The sequence below is a fragment of the Diceros bicornis genome, chromosome 30 (assembly GCF_020826845.1).
Source record: "Diceros bicornis minor isolate mBicDic1 chromosome 30, mDicBic1.mat.cur, whole genome shotgun sequence".
NCBI classification, from domain to species: domain Eukaryota; kingdom Metazoa; phylum Chordata; class Mammalia; order Perissodactyla; family Rhinocerotidae; genus Diceros; species Diceros bicornis.
This window is the reverse complement of record NC_080769.1, coordinates 2,844,773-2,869,544: the sequence shown is the minus strand read 5'-3', so window position 1 is coordinate 2,869,544 and position 24,772 is coordinate 2,844,773. Positions and strand designations below refer to the sequence as shown.

At 37.7% G+C, this 24,772-nt stretch overlaps 2 pseudogenes; both read left to right on the top strand.

Annotated features, from left to right (window-relative positions):
* The first annotated feature begins 10,112 nt into the window (after window positions 1-10,112).
* LOC131394169 (olfactory receptor 7C1-like) lies at window positions 10,113-11,031 on the top strand (annotated as a pseudogene).
* A 7,685-nt stretch (window positions 11,032-18,716) lies between these two features.
* LOC131394168 (olfactory receptor 7A17-like) lies at window positions 18,717-19,648 on the top strand (annotated as a pseudogene).
* The last annotated feature ends 5,124 nt before the right edge of the window (window positions 19,649-24,772 follow it).

Genomic DNA, 24,772 nt, shown 5'->3' with positions numbered 1-24,772 from the left:
CTGTGTGGCAGGAATAAAGGTTTATGTTAACTGCACCAGAAAAATTTCATATGTGGAACTGCAGTCATGATATAATTAAGTTTACAATAACCTTCTTCTGTTCCCCAACATCTAAGTTTCTTCTGCACAGCAATCTTAACTGGAGATTTAATAGAAATTATAATGTCTGATCTTTCAAACATTTATGTTGTCACTAATGTCCCTGATTGCCCATCGATGTGTATTGCTGATTTTCTTTTAACATTTTGAGAGCGCCACTTTCAGGATAGACTCCTTGGCAGTTTCTACCACAATAGTTCTCATCCACAGATCATGAAAGCCATGTGCATATTATGTCAATTGCCAGCTGTGTGTTTTCCAGGTATGCCTCCAGATGTCCCTGTACATATCCGTGTATCTCCATCACAAGGAATGCAGAGGATGCTTTGTATTCTTCGTCATAGAGTAAGGCACAGGGTTCATTCATCACCTGGCTGTCAAACTATCACTCTGATTTGTAAACTACAGCTGCATGTATTGAACTTTGTTGTCTGATTTTTAAGCAATGGGTGCATAAGAGTTTTTCCTCTTAAGCAGTTTCCAATTTTCAAAAAGTTGATTTAGATACTTCTTTTTCCCAGCTCACATTTTTTAGGGTAAAAGGCCACAGTTCCTTTCTAACACTAATATTCGGGGAAATATTTAACCAGCTTTTGCTGAAAAAAATGGAAGAAAGAGAATGAGGGAGAGAAGAAAGGAAGAGAAAGAAGGAAGGAAAGAAGAAAGAAGAAATGAGGAAACAAAGCAGATAATGATGGAGAGAGGGAAGAATTAATGCAAGATAGTAAGAGAAAAAAGAGAAAGATGGAAAAGTACTTATATGTAGCATTTCCAATTTATTTGATACGAATACTCTCTTCATGGTCTATGTCAATGTGACATTACTGCCAATGTGACATTACTAAGCAAGGAGGGAGTGGGACAGAGACATTTGCAATAGGCCCTCATAAGACGTTCTGAGTCAGCTTCATGATAGTCTGCCTTTAGGTGAGATTACAAGGAAAGTACAGAGCATAAATCTGTGGCAATTTTTCAGTCTTACTCAAGAGTACCTGTCCTTATCATTATAGAATTTGGGTATGTGAACAGTCTCAGGCCTGAGAATCAAGTGAGAGATTGTAATCTTCATTTTGTGACATAGGTCAAACCTCTTTTTACCAGAACTAGAGGATGTTTTGGGTTATACAGATTGAGGAGACCTAAAAAGGTGCCCATATTTTTTATTCATGGAAATTACATGACTAATGTGCCCTTTTCAAAGATCCTTGTGGTTCAATCTATTTGGATGAAGATGTTGGCCCTGCTGCCTATTTCATTAACTGTGAATGACTGACGTGCCTCTGATGGTGGAGCGATTCCTCATGGCCATTGTCACTGCAGGATGCCACAATCCCCACTGAGCTCAGGAAGCACCCTTTCAATTTCAGCGTCTCTCGCTTTAGGTCTATGATACAAGAGAAGCCTTGACAAAGCTCCCTGGGTGCTGTTGCACTCCTCACAAGGGCATTTCTCAATCTGTTCATGAACATAATGGCCTCTGAGCCCTGTCTGAGGGGATCCCTGGGTAAGTGACTGTTCACACATGATAAATGCATCACAGCCTCCCAGACTCCTTGTATGTTTAATTCCTTGCTCTACACTATCACATTTTTATATCACTGAACTTCTTTTAGAACAGACCACTGTTGAATCTAAGCTTCAGGAAATTGATTGAAAACAATTTTAAATATGCTCCTTTGCCAAGCTGGCGTGTGGATTCCAGAATTCCAATAATGCACCCATCATTATATTTGGTTTACTCTGAAGTTCTTTTTTGTTTGTTTGTTTGTGAGGAAGACCAGCCCTGAGCTAACATCCAATGCCAGTCCTCCTCTTTTTTGCCGAGGAAGACTGGCCCTGGGCTAACATCCGTGTCCATCTTCCTCTACTTTGTATGGGACACCACCACAGCATGGCCTGCCAAGAGGTGCGTTGGTGCGTGCCCGGGATCCAAACCGGCAAACCCCGGGCCGCCACAGTGGAGCGCATGCACTTAACCACTTGTGCCGCTGGGCCAGCTCCGAAGTTCTTTTAGTGAACTAATTGAGAAAAAAATTTAAATATTCTCATTTGCCTAAGGTGACAATAGACCTAGAGTTTTTGATAACGCACCCCATCAATATATTTGGTTTACTCTAAAATTTCTTTCCTTATTTCACGGAATAGGACCAGTAGAATGCATTCTCACAAGTATTGTCCAACTTTTTATAACAAAATTCAAAAACATATGGCAATCATTTTGATACCTTAGTCTCCTTTTATTTGGAGGAGAACTAGAATAATCATACTTTGTGTTTTTCTCTCTATGGTCTCCTGGGATTTGACTTTCTACCTTGATCTGGAGGCAATTAGAAGGGGAGCTGATGGGACATGAGAAGAGTTGACATCCCCTTGCAATGTGAACTTATCTTAAGGCATTACAGGGCCTTTAGACAAGGTGCTACGTGCCTCATCAGCGAGGTTGACATGAGCTGCCAAGGTTAGCATTGAAGCTGTGTGTAGTTTGGGGAATGAGAGTACTCTAATTTACCCAGAGCCTTGCACTTGTGTGGATTTTTTCAAGTGCCTCTTTTGAAATGATGCCTTGAATTTTACTTAAGAGAATGAGCAGGCTGTGAATTCAACTTGTTTTGTAACCCATCAACATGCAGTAATCCAGTAACGGAGAAATTGTGAGAGCTGATTCTGTTTTGGATACCCACATTAGAGGTGCAACTTCAAGAGATACGAGATTCAATTCATGCAGTCCTGAAAATATCCTTGTTGTTCTTTGATCTGAAAATTTAAAATCCTCAGCTTTTCATTTTCTTCCTGTAAGCTCTCCAGTGTTGTATGAATCACACAGGACACTCCTCTGCAGTCCCTCCAGCAACACGACATTTATTTGGTAAATTTTAGCTTTCTGTGTCTTTAGTTGGAGCTTGAACTGGGAATTACAACCATTCAAAAACTGAGATGATCATGTTTCTACCTCACTTTTACTGCACACTTTGAAAGCAATCCACTAACCCATCATATTAGTTATGTTTATTTAAATGCTGTAAGGTAGCTAACACAGGCTCTCAAAGCCTTACCTTCTACAGCATTGACTTACTGCTTTCTTCAAGTGGTCACCTCGGTTATCATTTAACCATCAGTTAACCTGTTTCCGTTTGGCCAGATCACAGAGCGAATTTTAGTTTGCCAGGCTTAAGGTGTCTTTCTTTGGAATCACTTCTTGAATAAATAGTTAGAAGTTAGGGTTCAATCATGGAACATGAAGGAATACAGTCAGCTATCTCCCTGACGCCCATTGATCCAGGGTGGAGGATTAGTGAGGTGTAACTTAAATTGTCTGAAGGCTCTCCTCCCATGTTTAGTTCACCTTTAACCTAGTTAAGAATTTTCTTGGTTACTGCAAACATTTGAGTCTTCTCCTGAGTTCCAATAAGGTTGATTCTGATTATGTTTTCAGCCAGTTTTGTTGTGTTTCTGGTAAATGACTCCCCACCAATGTCTCCCACACTATAATTTTTGCTATTCTACTATTTTTTTAAATAATTTTTAATTTTTTTTTGTCCCTGACATGTGCCAATTCATTCCCTGTCATTCCATCCACACTTTTCCTGTGGTCCTCCAGTCCTCCTCATTTTCCTACGGCTTTCATAGTAGCAATACTTTATTCTTCATGTTGACCCAGGACAACCTTTATATAGAGAAAGCTTGATCCTGGACATCCCCTGCCATAAAACCTGCACTGACCCTCCACCAATTTAGTAATTAATATCAATCATGTAGCCTAAATATATGCATCTCTGTTATCTGGCTGCTGCCTATCAGACCAGGGTCATGTTTCAATTTACATCCTTTGCTTCTGATTGTTGGTCAGATAGCATGAACTATTTGAAATATTTTCAGTAGACCTGACAATTTAATTAATCCCCACATTTCTCCCTGATGCCTCTTCCTGGAGAGTTCTTACTCATATCTCCACATTCAAGTCTCAATATAGTAAGATACATGTCTGTGTACCATTCACTAATCTCCCCTGGAAGCATTGACTGTGTTTGCCTCCTCTTCATCAGATTTCAGTGCCATCTCAAGTTATTGCATCACTTATTTTTGTGTCTCACCTTGTTTAGCCTGTGAGCTCCTTTAGAGTAGAAACAATTTCTTACACTTTTCTTCATCCTTAGGACATAGTTTAGTGCCTACCATATAGTAATTGCAATATAAATATTTGTAAAATGCCTGAAAAGGCAAGTGGCTGAGTGATGTTAAACAGATATTGCATACAATGAAGGAGAAAAGAGCAGCATGGAAAAAGATGGAATGCTATTGAGAGAGGATGTTCTATGACTATGAACCAATGCTAGAGGATATAGATTGGAGAAAGAAGATATTATATGGTATCTAGACATAATAGTGAGAACATCTAAGGAGAGGTGACCTCTTCCTAGGATAAAGGAGTTTAATGGGATAATAAATGATCAAGGAATAGCAAAGATGTTTTTCAAGACCAAAATTGGCACAAATTTGCATTCTGTTTTTTTCTCCTAGCTCCAGAGAAGTAAGTCTCTTAAGGGGAAGAGAGACAAAAGAGTATTTCATTAATACAACTCATGGGAATTCAGCCCCTAAAGCCACAGAAACTGTAAATGCTTGTTACACCCACTACAGGCTATTCTCCTAATCTCAGGTGGTAATAAAACCCAACTGTGTCTTCCAGAGCCTACGTGAGTGAGGCTCTTTTCCCTTCCTGGTGGCGTAACTTGCATCATCATCAATTAACAATGGAAGAAATTGGATCAATTATCCTAGACTGTGCCCTGTGAACATCTAGGTGAGACATTTCATGTTCTTAAGGGTGGAGAGCGCGTGGTACAGAGTGAGGGACCCCTTTTATTGGTAGTTACTTTCAGGTCATCAACATGGATAATAAGTTAAAGAGAGTTAAATAATGCAAAGTCCTGCCAATTAAAGATCTAGATCCTGGAGGGACTTTCTAGAGACACAAAAACATCTGCTTTCTCTGAGCTGTCTCCTTTGGTTTTGGTGTTTCATCATGGGTTCTCTGTACTTCAATTGCATTTTTCTTAATTTTACTGCTTGTCCTTACTTCCCCATTATTGAGAGTGTTTGGAAATAAAGAAATGACTAAGATATTCTGGAAATAAAGAAATGACTAAGATACTGTTTATTCTCTGAAGGTACTCACTGTGTAAACATAGCAAGAGCTGTAAAAATAAATAAATGCAATATCCTGAGGTGACATTGAAATCTGGTGAAGAGGATCAGAAGAAGTTGACTCTTCAATGGGAGGTTAGTGAAGCCTTCACAGACAAGCCTATAGTTGTACTGAACCTTGAAGGAGGTGTTGGAACTCTTCCAGGTGGACAAGGGGTATGAAACCTCCAGGATGATACAGCAGAGGAGGAATGTGGGGTTAAGCTATAAGGTGTGTTTATGAAATTACAAATATTTCTTAATATCTGACCAACAGTCTGATACAGGGGATGCAAAGAGAAACATGAGCTTGGCCAGGTAGGCAGGAGTCAGATTAACAAAGAACTTTATATTTTGGCCACAAAATTGGTATTTAATTCTAAAATTAACGGCGAGCAAATGCAAGTTTTACATAAGGGCATGGCCATAATTAGGGAAGGCCTGTGGAAAATTCACCAGAGCCAATGTGAGGACCAGATCACTGCTGTGAAAATGTGAGATGATGAGGGATGGACATAGCTCAGAGGTAGTAGGGGTAGGATGAGAGGAACTGGTCTGTGAGGGATAGAAAAACAATGTATCCAAAAATGTGATTTTTACTACTAGAAAAAATATTAGGCACTTTCTACTTATTATTTTATTTAAATCTTTCAAAAGCTTTATGCAGTCGGCATCATGATACTGTTTCATGGCTGGAGCAGGTGAGATTCACAGCAGTAATGTTGCCTGTCCGAGATGCACAGTGGGATCTGGAGTCACGGTCAGAGCTCAGCACTTCCAAGGCCTTTCAATTTACTAATACTTTACATTTTCAATAAACCTCTTTTTTAAACAGGTGTGCATTTACAGAAAGGATGCTAAAATAACACAGATAATTCTCATAAGCCCCATTCCCAGCTTCTACTATTGCTGACATTTTCCACCCTGGGTTCTCCATTAAGTCCTCATTTACCTCTTACCTCTCCTGGCTGTGACAGTTTCTGACTTTCATTGTTTTTGCAGGCCTTGATAGTTTTGAGGAGTATTGGTCAGGTGTTTTTTTGGTAAAATGTTGTTTGATTTGAATTTGTCTGAAGTTTTTCTTGTGATTAGACTGGGATTATGCATTTGCAGCAGGAAGACCAGAGAGGTAAATTGTCATTTTCATCACGTCATAGGAAAGATACACACTGTGAACATGAGTCCTCACTGTTGATGTTGGTCAGTTGGCTGAGATAGAGTTTGCCAGGTTTCTTAGATGTAAAGTTGCACTCTAATTTCCTTCCCTCACTGTGCTGTTTTCAGTCCACATTTCAGGAATGGAGAGTTATCCTCCACCTTTTTGAGAGTGGAATATCTACATGAATTATCGGGATTCTTCTGTAGAGGAGACATTTTTCTTCTTGTTTGTTTATTTATACAGTCTTTTATTTATACTGTTGCATTCATTGGTATTTACTATATTCTTTGTCTTGTAATCCAATACTACTTTCTTTGTTGCTTATTGTTCCAACTGTGGCCACCAACAGCTCCTTCAATTACCTGATGTGTGCCTTTGGCATACTCCCATCATTCTTGGACTTTTTGAGGAGTGATCACTTCATTACTTTCTTAGACTACAAGATGCTACGGACTCACTTTCTTACATTTCCTGCCCCAGTCCTGGAATCAGTCATTTCTCCAAGGAGCCCTGTTTCCTCTTACTGGAACTTGGTGTTAGAATCAAGATCTGGGTTCTGGGTATATTTGTTGCTCCCAGGGCCTCTAGACCCTCTCAACTAACATGGCAAAGAAATATGTCTGTATACTAACCTGTGTGTATACAGATATCTATAAAAGTATCTATGTGTAACCATCTGTATCTGTGTTAAGCTAAAGTAAGTTCATGCTCATATCTTAACCCTAATTTATTATCACACAGGTCATTCTAGACTCCTCCCCTTGTTTATCTTTAAAGTCCCACTCCAGAAGTGATAACCCTGCTTCCACCATCCACCATCCATTTAATTAATTGTTCAATTTCAGTATATAGGTATAAGAGTATTACCATTGTTAACAATATCCTCTAGGATGCAACTTTATCGACTCTAGTACCGTGCTTCTATACAGTTTCATTTGCCTTTATTTTTGCAGACTCTATCCAATTCCAAAGGCACTTTCCCCCCACCCTCTTCATTTAGGTTGTTTTATACGTCTGCAATACAACTGGAAAGTTTTTTTCACATTCTGAATTCTGTTAGGGATTCTCTCAACTCCCTAACTGATTTTTTCAGTTTGCGTACATCTTTTTCACTCTCCATGCTGTAAAATTCAACATGTTATGCCCACAAAAGCTGTGTGTCATGTATCCACATTTACATTATCATGCAGAATAATTTCACTGCACTAAAATTTTCCCTGTGTTTCATCTCTCCAACCCTCCCTCTCTACCACTGATCATCTCTGTACACTGGCCTTTTTCTGAATGACCTATAATTGGCCTTATACAGAATGTAGCTTTTTCAGACTGGCTTACTTCACTCAGATATAAGCTTTTAAGATTCATCCATGACTTTTGTAGATTTATAGTTTATTTTTAAATCTGTGAATAATAATCCATTTTATAGATGTACCACATTTTCTCCCCCCTTCACCCTTCACCTGTTTAAGGACGTCTTGATTTCTTCCAGTGTTTGGAGATTATGAATGAAGCTACTATAGACATTTACATGTGAGTTTTTTTGGTGAATATTAGTTTTGAAATTAATTAAAAATACCTAGGATTGCAATTGCTGGATTGTATGGTAAGAATGTGTTTAACTTTGTATGAAACTGCCAAGCTGTCTTCTAATATGGCTGTACCACTTTGCATTCCCACTAGCAATGGATGAGAGTTTGTATCACCTCACATTTGTATTTTCCCACAACTGTTGCATTTTAAGAGTTTTTAAAATATTTTTGATCCAAGTTCTATATCAGATATGTGTTTTTCAAATATTGACTGCTAGTATCTGACCTGTCTTTTGATTCTGCCACAGTGTCTTTCACAGAGCAGGAGATTTCAATTTAATAAACTTCAACCTATCAATTTTTCATGTGTGGATCATGTTTTTGGTGTTGAAGGTAAAAATGTATCTCCTAACTCAAGGCCACTTAGTTTTCTCCTACATTTTTCTCCCAGGTATTTTACACTTTGTAGTTTATACTTTGGTCTAAGATCCCTTGGCTGTAATTTTTGAAAAAGGGATAAAGAATGTGTCTAAGTTCATTTTTATTTTTTTATATGAACATCCAATTGTTCCTGCACTAGTTTTTGAAAAGACTACCTTTTGTCCATTGAAATGCCTTGGGATCTTTGTCAATGATCCGTTTACTGTATAAGTGGGTCTATTTTGCTCTATCTTTTCTGTTCCACTGATATATATTTCTATTCTTTCAACAAGCCTTATAGTGAGTCTTGAAATTGGGCAGGGTGAGCCCAATTTCTTTCATTATTGTGTTGCCAACTCTAGGCCTTTTGCCTTTTCATGTAAACTCTAGAATCACTTTGTAAATCTCTAATTGAGTAGACTTCAAGGTTTTCATTGGGACTGCATTGAATATATAGATCAAGTTTGAAATAATTGACATCTTAACTCTACTTAGTCTTCCATTTAATCAACGTGGGTTATCATCTCTCATTTATTTAGCTCCTTTTAGATTTCTTTCCTCAGAGTTTAAAAGTTTTCTGCATATAGATCCTGTACATATTTTGTTAGACTTCTATCTAGGTATATAATTTTTTGAGGGGGTGTTATTTTAAGTGAGAATATTTTTATACATTTCTCATCCCAACTTGTTTTTGTGGGCATATAGGAAACCTCTGAATTTCGTATAATTACCTGTACGCTGTGATCTTGCTATACTGGCTTCCAAGAGTCATTTGCCTGGATATTTAGGATTCTCCATACAGAGATTCATGTCATCTGTGAACAAAGATAATTTTATTTCTTCCTTCTAAATCTGAATTTATTTTCTTTTTTTGTCTTACTTTATTAGCTAGGATATCCAGTTCAATGTAGATTAGGAGTGGCAAGATAAGACATCCTTGCCTTGTTCCCAATCTTAAGAATACAATGTCCTGTTTCCCCCAATATGGTGTTAGGTTTAGGATATATGTAGATGTACTTTATCAAGTTGAGGAGGGTCCCCTCTAGTTCTCCTTTGTGGAGAGTTTGTATCATGTATTGGTGTTGGATTTTCTTAAATGCATTTTTTCTGTCCAATTTATAAGATGATATGAATTTTCTTCCTTAGCCTATAACGTGGTAGATAACAGTGATTTAATTTTGGAATTCTGAAACAACCATGCATTCCTGGAATAAATCCCACTTGTTCAGGGTGTATGATTTTCATTACACTGTTGGATTCAACTTGCCAATATTTTGTCAAAGATTTTACACTTACATTCATGAGAACTATGTTCTTTAGTTTTCCTTTATTTTAATCGTTTTCTCTGTTTTTGCTCTTAGCGTATTTCTAGCCTCATAGAATGAGTTAGGAAATGTTTCTGTTGCTTTTAGATTCTGGAAGAGATTGTCAAGGATTGGTATCATTTTTTCCTCAAATATTTGGAAGAAATTACTGTCATGTCACTAATGTTTTTTATTGTGGTAAAATATATGTAACATAAAATTTACCATTATAACCATTTTTATGGGTACAGTTCACTGGCACATGTGCTAAAGGCACGACATCTGAAAAATATATAAGAATTAATCAATTAAATGTGTTTAAAACACAAATCACAACACTTGTCTTAATTTCTTGATTGTTGCTTGAGGCTAAACTTGCAATGCTCTTGTCTCTGTTCCAGCAGTTTAGTCAGTAACATGGAACAACGAAATCAAACCTGTTTTTCAGAATTTATCCTCCTGGGACTCTCAGAAGGGACAGAACTGCAGCCCTTGGTCTTTTGGCTGTTCCTGTCCATGTACCTGGTCACCCTCATTGGGAACTCGCTCATTGTCTTGGTTATTATCACTGATTCACACCTGCACATCCCCATGTACTTCTTCCTCTCAAACCTGTCCTTTTCTGATATCTGTTTAACCTCCACCACCATCCCAAAGATGCTGTTGAACATGCAGACACAGAGCAAAGTCAGCCTATGAAGCCTCCCTCAGCCAGATGTACTTTTTCGTGCTTTTTGGAGCATTAGACAACTTTCTCCTGACAGTGATGGCCTATGATCGGTTTGTGGCCATCTGTCACCCCCTCCAATACACAGTCATCATGAACCCCAAGTCTTGTGGCATCCTGCTTCTGGCATCCTGGTTATTGAGTGTTCTGGAGTCTTTGTTACATGGCTTAATGATTTTGCACCTGTCTTTTTGTACGGAGTCAGAAATCCCTCACTTTTTCTGTGAATTCATTCAGGTGGGCCCCCTTGCCTGTTCTGACACCTTCCTCAATGATCTAGTGATGAATTTTACAAGTGGACTTCTGGGTTTTATTTCACTCACTGGTATCTTTTTCTCTTACTCTAGAATTGTTATCTCCATTTTGAGAATTTCATCAGCTGGGGACAAGTATAAAGCATTTTCCACTTGTGGGTCTCACCTCTCAGTTGTCTCCTTGTTCTATGGTACAGGCCTTGGGGTGTATCTTAGTTCCACTGCCACACAAAACTCCAGGGCAAGTGTCATGGCTTCAGTGACATATACTGTGGTCACACCCATGCTGAACCCTTTTATCTACAGTTTTAAAAACAAGGATATAAAGCAGGCCCTAAAAAAATTCTTCAGCTGAGAAACATTCTCTACATACAAGATCTTATTTCAGAATTAGTCGTTCATCATAAAGGCTTGAAATCCTGGAAGAACCAAGTCATGGTACTTTTCTCAACTTGCAGAAAGATATCAGCATTTATATCATTTCCATGGTGCATTCTCTTAGTTTTTCATGCATTAAAAACTATTTCTTGGGGAGTGACGTCAGCATCATGGCAGAGTGAGGTTTCCCATGAACTCTTCCCCGGACAAGATACAACAAAAGGAACAGTCACAGACCAACAACGGAATCCTAGATAGTGAAAAGCTAGAGTGGAAAGATCCACACTGCCGCACATCTGAGAGCAGAACATGCTGGGTCCCCAGAGGAAGTGGGGAGAGGTAAGGAGAACTCCTCTCCCTCCCCATCAGATCAGCGATCCCGGTCCGCGTGGCTCCCAGAGATGGGGGAGGGGTGGCCCTCAGCGGGGAAACCGTAGCTCTTCAGACTCTCTCAGCCAGTGGGAAACTCTCAAACAGAGGACTCAGAAGAGCCACAGGGATACCATCAACATCTGAGCACCCTAGAGAGCAGATAAAGAGGGGCAAACAAGAAGCCTCCCACGTCAGGGACCCAGAGGGCAAAAGAGAGAGCCTCACCCCCACCCCGCAAACCGGACCCCACAGATCAACTGACCAGACCAGACCTAGCGATCTGCGGCAGACCAGACCAAGAGATCCGTGACAGACCAGACCAGGCTATCTGCGGCAGACCTGATCAAACGACCAAACCCATGGATTGCAGCGGGAAAAAAAAAACAAAACAAAAGAAAACCAGAAAACAAAACTGCGGATCGCAGCAGAAAACCCGGGCAGAGCGCAGGGGGCTTAGACTACACAGCCCTTTACCACCAGACAGTGGTGGCAGGTGGAAATTGCAACCAGAGATTTCCAGGATGAGGAAAAACAAAACCAACACAGGAACCACAATGCAAAAATATATGAAATCACCAGAACAGAAACAAAATGACAAGCACCCAGAAATAAACCCCGAAGACACAGAAATCTATAATCTAAATGACAGAGATTTCAAAATAGCTATCATAAAAACACTCAATGAAATACGAGACAACACAAACAATTCAATGAGATTAGGAGTTTCTTCACAAAAGAGATTGAAATCATACAGAAAAACCAATCAGTGCTGATGGAGATGAAGAAAACAATGGAGGAGATAAAGGAGAATCTGGAATCTTTAAAGAACAGAGCTGACAATATGGAGGAAATAATTAGCACTTTAGAGGATAGGAATACAGATATACTCCAGATGGAAGAGGAGAGAGAACTAAGACTAAAAAGAAATGAAGAAAGACTCCGAGAAATATCTGACTCTATTAGAAAATGTAACATAAGAATTATAGGTAATCCTGAGGGAGAAGAGAGGGAAAGAGGAACAGAGAGACTATTCAAGGAAATAATAGCTGAGAATTTCCCAAATCTGGGGAAGGAGCAGGAAATACCAGTAAGCGAAGCCAACAGGACACCTATATATATTAACAGACAAAGGCCTTCACCACGACACCTAGTGGTAAGGCTAGCCAGAGTCAATGACAAAGAAACAATATTAATGGCAGCTAGACAAAAACAAAAAATAACGTACAAAGGAACTCCCATCAGGCTCTCAGCGGATTTCTCAATAGAAACTTTACAGGCTAGAAGAGACTGGAATGATATATTCAAAATACTGAAAGATAAAAACTTTCAGCCAAGAATACTCTATCCAGCAAAAATATCCTTCAAATATGATGGAGAAATAGTAACTCTCCCAGATAAATAAAAGCTAAGGGAGTTCATGGCCACGAGACCCCCACTACAAGAAATACTCAAGAAGGACCTCAGGCCTGAAAAAAAGAAGAGAAAGGGAACACAAAGCTTGGAGCAAGGAGAAAAGTAGGTAGACAAACTCAGAAAAATAGTAGATCTTTACCAGAGTAGGTTAGCAACCACTTAAATACTAAATTCAAAGATCAAAGGAAGAAACTCACCAAAAATAAATTTAACCTCATCACTGTAAACACACAGCCAAAACACAAGATAGAATAAGGTATAACAAGAACAACTTAGAAGGGGAAGAGGAAAGTGATTGAGTTGACTTAGTATAAGGAAATAGGAGGCTATCAGATAATGGACTATCTCATACAGAAGATTCTTCGCCCAAACCTCAAGGTAACCACTAAACAAATAATCAAATTAAAACCACATATGATAAACAAAGAGAAAACTAGAAGAATCATAAGACAGAACAACCAAACTGACTTGGCAGTCCGAAACAAATGGGACAAGAAACAAAGAAAATGCAAAAGAACCAGAAAATAAGTGACAAAACAGCAACATTCAGCCCTCATATATCAATAATTACCCTAAATGTAAATGGATTGAACTCTCCAATCAAAAGATACAGAGTGGAAGGATGGATTAAAAAGCAAGACCCAACAATATGCTGCCTTCAGGAAACACATCTTAGCACTAAAGACAAGCACAGGCTCAGAGTGAAAGGATGGAAGACAATACTCCAACCTAATGGCAAACAAAAGAAAACAGGTGTTGCCATACTCATATCAGACAAAGTAGACTTCAAGATAAAACAGGTTAAGAAAGACAAAGAAGGGAAATATATAATGATAAAAGGGACACTCCATCAAGAAGACATATCACTTATAAATATATATGCACCCGACATAGGAGCACCAATGTACATAAAGCAACTATTAACAAACCTAAAAGGAGACATCAACAACAACACAATAATAGTAGGGGATCTTAACACCCCACTTACAACAATGGATAGATCATCCAGGCAAAAGGTCAATAAAGAAATATTAGACTTAAATGAAAAACTGGACGAGATGGACCTAGTAGACATATACAGAGCACTCCATCCAAAAACAGCTGACTACACATTCTTCTCAAGCATGCATGGAACATTCTCTAGGATAGACCATATGTTGGGAAACAAAGCAAGCCTCAATAAATTTAAGAAGATTGAAATCATAACAAGCATCTTTTCAGACCATAAGGCTATGAAACTGGAAATGAACCATGAAAAAAACACTGGGAAAGTGACAAAAATGTGGAGATTAAACAACATGCTACTGAACAACCAATGGATCATTGATGAAATTAAAGGAGAAATCAAAAACTATCTGGAAACAAACGAAAATGATAATATGCCATATCAAACCATATGGGATGCAGGAAAAGTGGTCCTAAGAGGGAAACTCATAGCGATACAAGCCCACCTTAACAAACAAGAAAAAGCCCAAATAGGCAACCTTAAATTACACCTAACAGAACTAGAAAAAGAAGAACAAACAAAGCCCAAAGCCAGCAGAAGGAGAGAAATATCAGAGCAGAAATAAATGAAATTGAGACCAAAAAAACAGTAGAAAGGATTAATGAAACAAAGAGTTGGTTCTTCGAGAAGATAAACAAAATCGACAAACCCTTAGCCAGGCTTACTAAGTAAAAAAGACAAAAGGCTCAAGTAAATAAAATTAGAAATGAAAGAGGAGAAATTACAACGGATACCACGGAAATACAGAGGATTATAAGAGAATACTATGAGAAATTATATGCCAACAAATTGGACAATCTAGAAGAAATGGATAAATTCTTAGACTTATACAACCTCCCAAAATTGAACCAAGAAGAAATGGAGAATCTGAATAGACCAATCACAAGTAAAGAGATTGAAATAGTAATCAAAAACCTCCCAAAAAATAAAAGTCCAGTACCAGATGGCTTCTCCAGTGAATTTTACCAAACATTCAAAGAAGATTTAATACCCATCCTTCTCAAACTACTCGAAAAAATAGAGGAAGATGGAACACTTCCTGAATCATTCTACGAGGCCAACATCACCCTGATAACAAAACCAGACAAAGACAATACAAAGAAAGAAAATTACAGGCCAATATCGCTGATGAACATTGATGCAAAGATCCTCAACAAAATATTGGCAAACTGAATACAACAATACATTAAGAAGATCATACACCATGATCAAGTGGGATTTATACCAGGGACGCAGGGATGGTTCAACATCCGCAAATCAATCAACGTGATACATCACATCAACAAAACAAAGAATAAAAACCACATGATCATCTCAATAGACGCAGAGAAGGCATTTGACAAGATACAACATCCATTTATGACAAAAACTCTCAATAAAATGGGAATAGAAGGAAAGTACCTCAACATAATAAAGGCCATATATGACAAACCCACAGCCAACATCATACTCAACGGGGAAAGACTGAAAGCCATTCCTCTGAGAACAGGAACGAGGCAGGCCTGCCCACTCTCACCACTCCTGTTCAACATAGTACTGGAGGTTTCGACCAGAGCAATTAGGCAAGAAAAAGGAAATAAAAGGAATCCAAATAGGTAACGAAGAAGTGAAACTCTCACTATTTGCAGATGACATGATTGTATATATAGAAAACCCTAAAGAATCTGTTGGAAAACTATTAGAAACAATCAACAACTACAGCAAAGTTGCAGGGTACAAAATCAATCTACAAAAATCAGTTACATTTCTCTATGCTAATAATGAACTAACAGAAAGAGAGCTCAAAAAGATAATACCATTTACAATTGCACCAAAAAGAATAAAATACCTAGGAATAAATCTTACCAAGGAGGTGAAGGACCTATACAATGAGAACTACAAGACATTACTGAAAGAAATCCAAGATGACATAAAGAAATGGAAAGATATCCCATGCACGTGGATTGGAAGAATAAACATAGTTAAAATGTCTATATTACCTAAAGCAATCTACAGATTCAATGCAATCCCAATCAGAATCCCAATGACATTCTTCACAGAAATAGAAAAAAGAATACTAAAATTTATATGGGGCAACAAAAGAATCCGAATAGCTAAAGAAATCCTAAGAAAAAAGAACAAAGCAGGAAGCATCACAATCCCTGACTTCAAAACATACTACAAAGCAATAGTAATCAAAACAGCATGGTACTGGTACAAAAACAGACACACAGATCAATGGAACAGAATTGAAAGCCCAGAAATAAAACCACACATATACGGACAGCTAATTTTCGACAAAGGTGCTAAGAACATGCAATGGAGAAAGGAAAGTCTCTTCAATAAATGGTGTTGGGAAAACTGGACAGCCACATGCAAAAGAATGAAAGTGGACCATGTGCTATCGCCATTCACAAAAATTAACTCAAAATGGATCAAAGACCTGAAGGTGAGACCTGAAACTATAAAACTCATAGAAGAAAATATAGGCAACACACTATTTGACATTGGTTTTAAAGGAATCTTTTCGGATGACATGCCTACCCAGACTAGGGAAAGTAAAGAAAAAATAAACAAGTGGGACTTTATCAGATTAAAGAGCTTTTATAAGACAAATGAAACCAGAATCAAGATGAACAAACAACCAACCAGATGGGAGAGAATATTTGCAAAACATACATCTGACAAGGGGTTGATCTCCATAATATATAAAGAACTCACACAATTGAACAACAAAAAAAACAAACAACCCGATCAAAAAATGGGCAGAGGAAATGAAGAGACACTTCTCCAAGGAAGATATACAGATGGCCAATAGGCACATGAAAAGATGCTCAACATCACTAATCATCAGGGAAATGCAAATCAAAACAACACTAAGATACCACCTCACGCCCGTTAGAATGGCTATAATCACCAAGACAAAAAACAACAAATGTTGGAGAGGATGTGGAGAAACAGGAACCCTCATACACAGCTGGTGGGAATGCAAATTGGTGCAGCCTCTATGGAAAACGGTATGGAGATTCCTCAAAGAATTAAAAATAGAGATGCCCTATGATCCAGCCATCCCACTACTGGGAATCTATCCAACGCACCTGAAATCAACAATCCAAAGAGGCTTATGCACCCCTATGTTCATTGCAGCATTATTCACCATAGCCAAGAAGTGGAAGCAACCTAAGTGTCCCTCGACTGACGATTGGATTAAGAAAATATGGTATATATATATATACAATGGAATACTACTCAGCCATAAAAAAAGACAAAATCGTCCCATTTGCAACAACATGGAGGGGCCTGGAGCGTATTATGTTAAGTGAAATAAGCCAGAAAGAGAAAGACAAACACTGTATGATCTCACTCATATGTGGATTATAAACCAACACATGGACAGAGAAAACTGGACTGTGGTTACCCGGGAAGTGGGGGTGGGGGGTGGGCACAAGGGGTGAAGGGAGTCATATATGGGGTGATGGACAAACAAAAATGTACAACCTAAAATTTCACAATGTTAGAAACCATTAAAACATCAATAAAAAAAATAAAATAAAATAAAAAAAAAAGCACGTTTTAGGGCCGACCCTATGGCTTAGCGGTTGGGTGTGCGCGCTCCGCTGCTGGCGGCCCAGGTTCGGATCCCGGGTACGCACCGACGCACCGCTTCTCTGGCCATGCTGAAGCCACGTCCCACGTACAGCAACTAGACGGATGTGCATCTATGACATACAACTATTTAGTGGGGCTTTGGGGGGAAAAAATAAATAAATAAAGTCTTTAAAAAAAAAAGTTTTATCCACATCTTTATCCATTCATCTGTTGATGGCACTTAAGTTCTTCCAAGTCTTGGCTATTTTGAATAATGCTGTAATGAACATAGGGGTGCATACATCTTTTTGAATTAGTGTTTTCATGTTCTTTGGATAATACTCAGAAATGGAATATCTGGATAATGTGGTATTTCTATTTTTAATTTTTTGAGGAATCTCCATACTGTTTTTCCTAGTGGCTGCACCAATTTACATTCCCACCAGCTGTGTATCAGGGTTCTTTTTTTCCACATCCTCTCCAACACTCTTTACTTCTTGTCTTTTTAACAATAGCCATTTCTATGGGTGTGAGATAATATCTCATTTGCATTTCCCAATGTAAGACCTGAAATGATAAAACTTCTAGAAGAAAACATAGGAAGTACACTCTTTGATACCGATCTTGGCAGTATCTTTTTGAATATCATGTCTCCTCAGGCAAGGTAAACAAAAGAGAAAATAAACAAATGGGACTACATCAAACGTAAAAGCTTCTGCAGGGCAAAGAAAACCATCAACAAAATGAAAAGACAACCTAGCTATTGAGAGGAGATATTTACAAATCATGTATTTGATAAGGGGTTAATATCCAAAATATACAAAAAAACATACAACCCAACAACAAAAAAACAAACAACTTGATCCAAAAATGGGCATGAGGATATAAACATACATTTTTCCAAAGAAGATATGCAGATGGCCAACAGACACATAAAAAGGATTTTTAAAAAATTAACTTCACTGCTATATCCACGGACTTTAACAATACTTGCCACAAAATAATTGGTCAAGTATATTTGATGAATGAAGAAAATAAAGTCTCAGAGAATTTGCAGGGGAAATTATCTAGTGCAAATTTTGAGGACAAAGGACTATAATGGCTATCAGTGACAGCATCAAGAATAAAAGGGAGCATTTGGAATTCCCTGATTTTTCAGTTAAAAACACATTGATCTATACATAATATATAATAATTCATTAAATAGGTGCAAAGACAAATGTCATTTCTACTAATTATTTCACCACTGTTTGAGGCTAAATTTGTATTACTTTTGTCTCTTTTTCAACAGATTCATTGGCTACATGGAACCAGAAAACCAAACACATATTTCAAAATTTATCCTCCTGGGACTCACACAAGAGGTATTACTTCAGCTCTCTTCTTTGGGCTGTTTTTATCCGTGTACCTGGTCACATTCTTTGGGAGCCTTGTCATTATACTGGCCATCCTCACTGACTCCCACATCCACATGGCTGTGTACTTCTTCCTCTCCAATCTCTCTTTTGCAGACTTCTGTTTCACCTCCACCACAATCCCCAAAATGCTGCTGAACATCCAGACACAGAAAAAGTCATTACCTATGCAGGATGCATCACTCAGATATACTTCTTTATGCTTTTTGGAGATTTGGATAACTTCCTCCTGACTGTGATGGCCTAAGATCAGTTTGTGGCCACCTGTCACCCCCTCCATTACATGGTCATCATGAATCCCTGGCTTTGTGGCCTCCTGATTATGGCATCCTGGGTCATAACTGCCTTGCAGTCATTGTCATAGAGGTTAATGGTTTTGCAACTGTCTTTTTGTGCAGAGTTGGAAATCCCTCACTTTTTCTGTGAACTTAATCAGCTGGTCCAGCTTTCTTGCTGTGACACATTTCTCAGTGATATAGTGATGTATTTTGCAAGTGAAATTATAGGTGTTATTCCACACAATGGGATCATTTTCTCATACTCTACGATTGTAGCCTCTATTTTGAGAATTTCATCAGCTGGTGGCAAGTATAAAGCATTTTCCCACCTGTATGTCTCACCTCTCTATCCTCTCCTTGTTCTACGGTACAGGACTTGGGGTGTATGTGAGTTTTGCCGCTACCCCAAATTCCGAAGTCAGTACAATAGCTTCAGTTATGTACTCTGTGGTGACGTCCATGCTGAATCCTTTTATCCACAGTCTTAGGAAGAAGGACATAAAAGCTACTTTGATAAGTCTTGTCATGACTCTCACTTTCTAAGAGTGACAGGGATGCTTGTCTTGGGACTGCAGAAGTGCTCATTAATAGCACAAAATTAAAAAATATCTATTGAGATTCAGAAATCCAGATATTTTGGTGGGTGTGAATGTCTGTCTCTTTTTCCTTATTCCTAAAGTTCCTAAGTCTTTAAAATCTCCTAGTTCATGTTTTTTCTAACATCTGCTTCCTTAAGATTACACTGATAATATATCTAGATATCTCCAAATTGTTTTCACCATTTTCATGTTTTCCTTTACCTAAAATTCATCTCTTATTTTGGAAATGAAGAAATTTGGTAGTAATCATTTGTTAATTAAGTGGTGACATTTATATTTTGAACAACTGTATTAAACTAGTCCAATCCATAGAAATATTAATATACACATGATGTTTTCCCCTTTTATGTGTCATATCTGTGATGAAGGCTAAAATTTCTACAGATATAATAAGAGATTGAACTTAATTTTTCGTTCAGAATTATACCATTGATTACAATGATATCATCTCCATGTGTAAATCCTTCAGTATTTGTATCTCCATATTATTTTTCTAATAATCTAGATCACAGGTTGTCCAGTTTTTCTGTAAAGAGCCAGAGAGCAAATAATTTTGGCTTTGCAGGTCACATGATGTCTACCACAACCATTCAACTCTAGCGTTGTGACAAAACTCAGCCAAAGACAACATGAAAACAACTGAACATGTCTGCATTCCAATAAAACATGATTGACCAAAATAAGCGGTGTGCAGATTTGGCTTACATGCCATATTTTGTTTACCCCTTATGTAGACTTTAATACACTTAATATTTTGCAAACAGAGAGACTTTTATCTTATTCAGTAGTATCAAACACGACCTTTGGTACAAATTAGCGATGTAATAATTGTTTGCATGGTTAATTATAGTAAAATGGAGTCTACTTGGAAAATAAGTGTAATTGCATAGATTGATTCACTATAGACATTGTATTTAACTGAAATTCACTGTAGCCAAACTAGTCAATGGAGGAGGGAAACATATTTCACTGAATGAGTGGTGGTAAATATTTTGAACAGTAACATAGTTTGCCACACTCTAGAACATTTCTGACCAGCCACATGAAAGTTTAGAAACTGAATCCTGTCCTCCTGCCTAATACCATCTAACCAGGAGGATGTGCTGGTTGTGCTGAGCTGTTCTATATCAACTTGGTTAACAGGTTTTCTAGAATCACCTTCCCTCAAGCTAAAAGAGAATTATCATGTGATTTAACAGGCAGAAGTGAAACAATAATTACTCTCTGAAGGTTTTTGGCATGTGATGAGGCAACAGACAGATGCACGTGTGCGAATGAGTTCCAGCTTGACCTCACTCTATTCTGTTCTGCTCAGCTCTTCTTACAACTGATGTCCCTGGTGATCAAGAGTGGCCTCAAGACTATCAACAGACACTTGGCTGCAGAGAGAGAGAGATGACAGATTTTCAAAGGCTTCACCACAAACTTAACCTTTGCGGTCTCTCTTCAGCAGGTAGATGCTCTCCAATTAACTGGTTGGTGGCTCCTTTGAGATTCAAAACTTCCTCTTTCAAGTCTTCCCTTCTCAACCTGCTCCCTCAAGTGTATGAGGTCTAATTCCTATAATAAATCCATTATCCCTAATTCATAGTAGTCTGGGTTTCATGACTGAATGCTAAGTTCTACAATTATTGGTTCCAAATTTGTTCCAAAGGAATGGAATCTTAGGAATGGGTATCTGGAATTGATTCTGTGATCTGATTAGATTGAAAGGCATTAATGACTCTATTTGTTGTGCTAAAGGGGACACCAATAGTTCTTGGCATATTATAACAAAACAGTAATTAAATTAAACAAATTTAAATTACATTAAACTTAAATGTGTAGATAACTATAGATAAATACCCATAGAAGGCAGAACACTGAGTATCCTCATATTCGCTATCTTATAACATTTTAGTGAAAGAAGTGTAATGGGTTGGTGGGTTGCTTCTAAGGGCACTGGAGAACTTGGAGGACAAAAATATTGACCTTAGGACTTGAAATGGCTTTAATTTTCAGTTCAAGTTCCAGGTAAGGAAACTGAAAGCTAAAATCCTCCAAAAGCAATACTCTATTACTGGAAAGATTTGAGAGATTAGATCCATTATCAAGTACTTTAAAGGTACAGAGATGTTGATTCATACCATATCTGTTAAACACTGTGCTCATTTGGAAGATAGACAGGGCTTGGAAAATGACACTGGATTTTCATGAACTTAATCTGGTGACAGCACCAGTTGTAATTGTTCTTCGAAACTGACTTCGTTGTTGGAGCAAATCCACACATCCCACAGAACTTGGAATGTGGCTATTGATTGGGCAAATGCTTCTTTTTCTATAGTTATTACTAAAGACTAACAAAAGCAGGTGATAGTCAGGAAATTAGCAAATACTATGCACATCTACATAAAAATATGTATGTCTGAATATGGAATATATATTTCACAAAAATTAAGGAGCTTACCAAGGTGGTGAAATTACTAGCAGTACAGGGGAATGTTGAGATACCCATCTCAATATGAAGTCAAATTGCTGCATTTGGCCTTTCCTAACACTAAGAAAGAGGCACAATTCCTTTTGGGCTTCTATGTATTTTGGAGTCAACATATACTTCATTTGTGTATACTGTTCTTACTCAACAGATGCAATGGTACTTGAAGTGTCCATGGTAGATGAGGTGCTGAATGGAGCCTTTTCTGACTTTTATAAGTGAATTACAAAGCAGACCTTCAGGAATTTAGAGTAATGTTATACCACCCTTTGTAGGTAACTATTCTTCACTTGAGAAAAAGCTTATGTCTTGTTGCTGGGCCCTAGTAGAGAATAAATTCTTAACCTGGGGTCTCCAAGATACCATGTAATTGGAGCTGCTCATCCTGAACTCACCAAGACATACATTTGGCCATGTGCAGTAGTACCCTAAGGCAAGCAGGATACACAAGATCAATGTTGAGCTGGTCCTGAAGGTACAAGAAATATAAATGAGCAAGTAGTTCAAATTTTCTGGCTCTTAAGCTTCCTAAACCTGCATTTGTGGCCTCTTAGGCAGTTTATTATGAACAGTTGAGTAAGAAAGAAAAACGTCAGGCCTGATTAACGGGATATTCCAGCACAATCCAAACTTGGAGACCAATAGTATGGCATGCCCACTCAGTAGCGCCCCTGAAGAAAAGCAGTGAAGGTAAGTCTTCTGAGGGAGGCAGAACCTTGAGCAATCTATCTGGTTGCCTTTTATGCCTGGAAAGAGATATGAGCAGTGGTACAGATTTATATTGTTTCATTTGAATCAATTGAATCAATTGATGGTTTGACTGGGTGTTTAGGGATTTGGAAGGAAAATGATTGGGACATTGGTGACAGAAAGGTCTGGCATAGAAGTATGTGGATAGACCTCCTTGAATAAGCATAGAGTATGAACATACCTGTATCCTGTATGAATTTTCACAGAAGGAAACTTCCATATAGGAAGATCATTGCAAAAATAAACAAGCTTATGTGGACATCAGACGCCTTTTCCCCCAGGTACTTCTGTTCTTACTAATGATTAGATGGCTACAGTAGCAGGGATAGCAACATGGACTTACAGTCACCAAGATAAATTCAGCTATTGTCACTGCTGAGCAACCAATCTGCCATTAGCAGAGACTGAAACACCCAATAGGGTACCATTCACTGGAGGAACCAGTCAGCCACCTGGTGACATGTTGAGTATATTGGACCATTTCCACTATGGAAGAAACATCACTTTGCTCTCTCAAATAACATGCTGGAAAAATGAATTTTTATTAAAGAAATCATCATTTTAAATTCATTTCTGAGCAGTCTGAAGGTAAGGAATTAATTGAACTCCAAAATAAATGAAAATAGGGAACGCCTTGGGTAAATGCTTTCAAATGACAGTTGTGGTTTTCAGGGTATATATCAACACTGAAGAACTTCAGATTTTATATTGGCGAAGTAGGTTTAGGATGGGGATTAACTCCAGGCACCCCAAAGTAGAAACTCTAGTGAAAATTCCTCTAAAAAGTGAGACCCTTATTTTTATATTTGCATCTAATGATTAACTATAAATAAACACAGGAAAAAAAGAAGTAGCAAGAGGCATGCTTGGCCTGGCTATGGTTCTACATGGCGGGGAATAGCCTCTGAGTGATAAGCCAGCCCAGCAATCTAAAATCACACCGACTATGTGGCCTGAAAACTTTAGATGACAATGTTGATTTTATGTTATCCCAACTTGGTAGTGGCAAAATAAAATGAAACATAAATTGTGTCTGGAAAAATTCATTTCCCATTGAGGCCTCAAAGAATTCTCACAAATAAATGCATACAGAAAATAAAAAGAAACAGTAAAAAATATCACAGAACAACTAAGAAAACAAAGTAACATGAGTAAGAGCCAGTAGAAAAATAAACAGTAGTATTTCAGTTATTGAAATTATCAGATACAGAACATGGAATCACTTTTTAAAATAAATTTGATACAATTAAAGGGAATTTTGAAAATACACACCAGGGCACAAACATATTTGAAAATAATTAAATAGAATCTCTAGAGATAAATAACATAATGATGAAAGTTGCAAAAGGCCATGAATCTATTAACTGAGAGATTAGAACCAAATGAAGAAAAATTAGTGAACTGGAAGATAGATACTGAAAAAATGTTAATAAGACAGTCTTGAGGGAAAAAGAGATGAAAAATATGTTAAGAAATATGTGGAGAGGGTGAAATTGTTTAAAATATGTTTATTCAGAGTCCTAGAGAGGAATAATTAAAATAATAAGGAAAAGGTAATATTCAAATATCTTAATGGCTGAGAGTGTTTTAGAATTTTTGAAACACAAATTCTCAAGTTCAGAAAGTCTAACAAATCCCAATTAATACTAGAAGTATCTAATCTAGATTCCTCATAAGAAAACTGCAGAATACCAAGAAATAAGACAAAATCTTAAAAACAGCCAGAAATAAAAGCAGACTTTCAAAGAAATGAGACCTGAATGACTACTGATGTCTCAAAGCAATAATAAAAAATATAATCCAGTGAAATAGTATCTATAATGTACTGATATTAAATAATATCAA